This window comes from Danio aesculapii, chromosome 11, assembly GCF_903798145.1.
Source record: "Danio aesculapii chromosome 11, fDanAes4.1, whole genome shotgun sequence".
Lineage (NCBI taxonomy): Eukaryota > Metazoa > Chordata > Actinopteri > Cypriniformes > Danionidae > Danio > Danio aesculapii.
In genome coordinates this window covers 26,034,914-26,040,913 of record NC_079445.1, presented here as the reverse complement: position 1 = coordinate 26,040,913, position 6,000 = coordinate 26,034,914, and the positions used below count along the sequence as shown (strand labels likewise).

At 39.3% G+C, this 6,000-nt stretch overlaps 1 non-coding gene across 1 annotated transcript; it reads left to right on the top strand.

Moving 5' to 3' along the window:
- Window positions 1-3,094: 3,094 nt before the first annotated feature.
- On the top strand, window positions 3,095-3,166 carry trnac-gca (transfer RNA cysteine (anticodon GCA)). Its single transcript has one exon. It is a non-coding gene; the product is annotated as a tRNA-Cys (tRNA).
- The last annotated feature ends 2,834 nt before the right edge of the window (window positions 3,167-6,000 follow it).

Sequence of the window (6,000 nt, the reverse complement as noted above, 5' to 3'; positions counted from 1 at the left end):
TTTCAACCCCCTCTATTTCCCTGGTCTGGTGAAACTTCCGAACTCCCAGCCGTCGACACTTGGTTCAAGAAATGTGAGGAGGTATGGAACGCAGCTCACACCCATCTAGTGCATGCCATCCGAAGATTCAAAGAACAGGCTGATCGGCATCGTCGTCCTGGTCCCACATATTCCCCAGGACAGTGGGTGTTGCTATCCGCTCGAGATCTACGCCTGAAACTACCCTGCAAGAAACTCAGCCCTAGGTACGTGGGTACTTTCCAAATAGAAAGACAAATCTCTCCTGTTTCCTTTCGACTGACACTCCCTAACCATTATCGTATCTCTCCCACATTCCATGTCTCTCTGCTCAAGCCTGCTGTTGGCCCAGCCGAGGTGGATAGGGAGGTGGCAGCCGGTGAACAGGGTACCTCGCCTATCATGATCGACGGAGAGGAAGCTTATCGGATCCACGAGATCCTGAGATCCAGACGCCGGGGCGGATAACTACAGTACCTTATCGACTGGGAGGGGTACAGCCCGGAGGAAAGATCTTGGATCAACTGTAAGGACATTCTCGACCCAACTCTGGTGAATGAGTTCCACTTGCAACACTCGGAAATGCCGGCCCCTCGCCCCCGTGGAAGACCCCGGCGTCGCGATTCTTCTCACTTCAGGAGCCGTTCGTTGGAGGGGGGCTCTGTTACCGACTCGGTCCCAGTCATTCCCCTCGCTGGCCAGCAGTGGTCATTATCCCCGGACTTTTATGCATTACATCATCCATCTAAACTGATTGTGCACACACCTGAACTGAATCTAGTTACGACCCACGCTTCCTATATAAGCCACACTCAAACACCAGTTCATTGCGAAGTCTTGTTTAGAGTGGCCAGCATTACTGAGCGTTCTTTCCTGTCTGATCTTCTGAGAATAACCCCGGACTGTTTCTGACTCTGAGTTGCCTTCTGCCTGCCCACGACCCTTGCTTTATTCACGAACTGTGAACCACGCTGCCTGGCCTCGACCCAAGCCTGTCTAACGGATTCTGAACTACACCGCCTGCCACTGATCTACGCCTGGTAAATCACTTTGTGTCTGCCAGCCGCCAGCCCCAAGACCATTATTGATTACTGGTGATGTGTGTTCACACTTTAGTGCGTATTGGATGTTTGTGTTTGACTGTGAGTAATAAATACTGCATAATGGATCCCTCCGTGTCAGTCTCCACATTACAGCAGTCATTTACTGCATCAGGAGATAACTACCCTGCTTTTATAAAGGTTCTAAACAAACCCCTAATCTAAATCAACAAATCGTCTCTATTTGTTTACTTTTTACTTACCGAGTGGAAAACCGCAGTGGACCTTGGGATCGCAATGAATCTTGGGATTGCGACCATAGACTGTAAAAAAAATTGATCTCGACGCACTATGACCCCAACTTCAATTAATAATTTAATAATACAGAGATCAGCTAAATATATTTTTTACACTTAGTACTTTAAATGTAATATTTTTTTTAAGTCAAAAAAATGAATTAATCAGTTTTATCAGGCATAATTACCCTAAACTGGGCAATTTAATAATTCAACTCATTAAATATAAAGTAAACGATAACATATTAATCAATACCAACTAATCTCCAATAAAAATTAAAAAATACGTTATGCAGCATTAACCTACCACGTATTGCTGCACAGTTGAACTCATCGGTGAACTCACCGGTGATGTATTTTGACCAATAGCTGAGCGATGTTAAACTCACTGTTGAATGGAAGTCACATTGACCGATGTATATTCCTAGTTACAGTTGTCTCGACCCTCTTTACAGACGCTTTTCATGAACCAAACAAAAATCACATTTTTAAATAAAAAAAACTGCGATAATAGGCGTAAACCAGGTTTAAAATATTGCGTTGACATCTTTTGGTAATTATACGAGGCTTTGAACGTCTCCATTTAGGTGGCAACGGAGGCAACCCATTGAAAGCATTAGAATTCCTTTTGTGTCGGTATAGAAAATAGTGCTTGAAGAAAAGTAACAATTATTATAATAACTTATGAAAAGACACATTGTCTGGTACCCCATGGCAATTGAATAAATAAATAAATAAATAAATAAATAAATAAATAAATAAATAAAATACTGCATAAAATAAATAAACAATACAGCGTCTGCTATTCTATGGAAAAAATGAAATAAAATATAAATGAATAAAAAACTGCGTCTGGTACACTGTCAATAATAATAATAATAATAATAATAATAATAATAATAATAATACTGCGTCTGGCACCCTGTGTCAACAATAATAATTAAAATACTGCGTCTGGTACCCTGTGGCTATAATAATAATCAAAATACTACGTCTGGTACCCTGTGGCTATAATAATATTTAATAAAAATATTTTTAAAAAGCCAGCATCGGGTACCCTATGGCAAAATAAATCGTGCTAGAGACACAAAAATGATTTCCTATTGAAATACATTGGATGGAAATTCATGCAAGGTGACACGAAAAAAGAGGGAAATTTGTGCCCATGAACACGAATCAATAGATTAAATTTCGTGACTATTTCACGAACTGCCATAAGACTGGGTTGAATAATTGTAGGAAATAATCCCAAAAGGCAATTGACTGTGTAAAGAAACATTAACCAACACAAAAATGCAATGTATATGCCGAGTTCATTGGCTAATTAGCCGTAATCAGCTGAGGTGACGAGACAGCGAGCAGCAAGACCTAGATGTCACTCAAGTGGCCCCGCCCTCAATTATACAGACTTAATATAACTAAATAAAACGAAATGGATGAGTTATAAAAGTAAATACCCCCCTCACAGTTGTCATGAAGGTTAATCATGGCTATATGCACCAAAGCCATCTTTTGTACCAGGCTGTAAGCATGTTTTTAACAGCTGTAAAAATGGCCAATTTCCCATTGCAGTCAGAAATGACCTGGACTTCCTGGAGCCAGCCCCCCAAGGCGAGTCGATGAATTGCAGTTTTAGTTACTTCCGTACTGGCTTCCCCAGGGAGAGCTGGATGTTACAGCTTGTTACAAACAGACGATGAAAGAGTCGTTTTTTGCTACACCAAACGTCTTCTTTTACAAGGGGGTATAGCTCAGTGGTAAAGCATTTGACTGCAGATCAAGAGGTCCCTGGTTCAGATCCAGGTGCCCCCTTTGGCAAGACCTTGGAATTGTGTCTGTAATTTACCTCAACCCTCATTTTGGCACATTGCATATGGCACTTCCTAAAGACATAGTCTATTGCTTTTTTTTGCAAATTAATTTTATAAACAGACTTTTATGAAAGAGTGTTTCATTTTTGTTATACTAAAGGTTTACTATTTCATGGGGGTACAGTTCAGTTGTAGAGCATTTTACTGCAAATCAAGAGGTCCCCGGTTCAAATGCAAATGCCACCTTTGCCAAGACCCTGGAATTGTGTCTGTGATTTACCTTGACCCTGGGTTTGGCACATTGGATTTGGGCTCTTCAAAACAACATAATTAATTGCTTTTGTATTTGCAAATTACTTTTAGAAACAGACCTTGATGAAAGAGTCTTTTTTTTGCTATACCAACAGTCTTGTTTTACGAGGGGTATAGCTCATTGGTAGAGCATTTGACTGCAGATCAAGAGGTCTCCGGTTCAAATCTTTGTGCCCCCCTAGGCAAGACCTTGGAATTGTCACTGTATTTTACCTCGAACCTTGGTTTGACACAATGAGTTTGGCTCTTTCAAAAAGCATAATTAATTGCTTTTTTAATTGCAAATTACTTTTACAAACAGACCTTGATGAAAGAGTCTTTTTTCCTATATCAAAATTCTTTTTTTATAAGGGGGTATAGCTCAGTGGTAGAGCATTTGACGGCAGATCAAGAGGTCACTGGTTCAAATGCTAATACCCACCTTTTAAATCGTCTTTTATCCGGGTGACCCCTTTGGCAAGACCTTGGAGTTGTGTCAGTGATTTAAACTGACCCTGGGTTTGGCACAATGCATTTGGTTCTTCCAAACAGCATAATCAATTGTTTTTTGCAAATTAATTAACAAACAGACCTTGGTGAAAGAGTCTTTTTTTTTTGCTATACCAAAAGTCTTCTTTTGTGACGGGGTATAGGTCAGTGGTGGAGCACTTGAGTGCAGAACAAGAGGTCCCTGTTTCAAATCCAGGTGCCCCCTTTGGCAAGACCTTGAATTTGTCTCTGTATTTTACCTCGACCCTCGGGTTGGCACAATGAATTTGGCTCTTCCAAACAGCATAATTAATTGCTTTTTTATTTGCAAATTACTTTTACAAACAGACCTTGATGAAAGAGTCTTCTTTTGCTATCACAAAAGTCTTCTTTTATGAGGCGGAATATCTCAATGGAAAGCATTTGACTGCCGATCAAGAGGTCACTGGTTCAAATGCTAATACCCACCTTTCAAATCGTAGTTTACCTTGACCCTGGGTTTGGCACATTGGATTTGTCTCTTCCAAACAGCATAATCAATTGTTTTTTTTTTTTGAAAATTACTTTTACAAACAGACCTTGATGAAAGAGTCTTCTTTTGCTATACCAACAGTCTTCTTTTACGAGGGGGTATAGCTCAGTGGAGAGCATTTGCCTGCAGATCAAGAGGTCCCCGGTTCAAATTCGGGTGTCCCCTTTGGCAAGAACTTGGAGTTGTGCCTGTGATTTACCTTGACCCTGGGTTTGGCCCATTGGGTTTGTCTCTTCCAAACCGCATAATCAATTATTTTTTTTTGCAAATTACTTTTACAAACAGACCTTGATAAAAGAGTCTTCTTTTGCTATTCCAAAAGTCTTCTTTTGTGATGGGGTATAGCTCAGTGGTGAAGCACTTGAGTGCAGAACAAGAGGACCCCGTTTCAAATCCAGGTGCCCCCTTTGGCAAAATGTATAGAATGTATATGTATTGAGTTCGAATGTTTAGTGTGTATATGGATAGAATGTATAGAGTGTATGATGTGTGTATATGTAGGGAGTATATCGTGTGTGTGTGTGCATATATGTATAGCATGATTCATGTGTGCATATGTATAGAGTGCATCATGTTCATATGTATAGAATGTATGATGTCTGCATATGTATGGAGTTTATCCTGTATGTAAAGAATGTATCATGTGTGTTGTATGGAGTGTATATGTATAGAATATATAATGTGTGCATATGGAGTGTATCATGTGTATATGTATAGAGTGTCTCTCCTGTGTATATGTATAGAGTGTGTATATGTATAGAATGTATCATGTGTGCATATGTATGGAGTATATGGTTAGAATGTAACAAATATGTATAGAGTGTATGATGTGTGTGTATATGTAGGGAGTATATCGTGTGTGTATATGTATAGCATGATTCATGTATGCATATGTATAGAGTACATATGATGAAGTGTATATGTAGAAAGTGTATTGTGTTCATGTATAGAGTGTCTCTCCTGTGTATATCTATAGAGTGTGTGTATATGTATAGAATGTATCAGATGTGCATATGTATGGTGTGTATACGTAAACAGTGTATCATGTACAACTCAGTAGCTCAGAGGTATGTGACTCACCTTTCACACCAGAGACCCGGGTTCTATACCAAACCCTGACATGAGTGTATCATGTATATGTATAGAATGTATCATGTCTGCATATGTATGGAGTGTATCATGTATGTAAAGATTGTATCATGTGTGTATATGTATCATGTATTGAGTGTATATGTATAGAATATATAATGTGTATATGTAGAAAGCGTATTGTGTTCATGTATAAAGAGTCTCTCCAGTGTATATGTATAGAATGTATCCAGGTTCTATCCCAAACCCTGACATGAGTGTATCATGTCTGCATATGTATGGAGTATATATGTGTATATGTATAGAGTGTCTCTCCTGTGTATATGTATGGAGTTTGAATGTGTATATGTATAGAATGTATCATGAGTGTATGGATAGAATGTAACAAATGTGTATATGTAGGGAGTATATCGTGTGTCTATATATGTATAGCG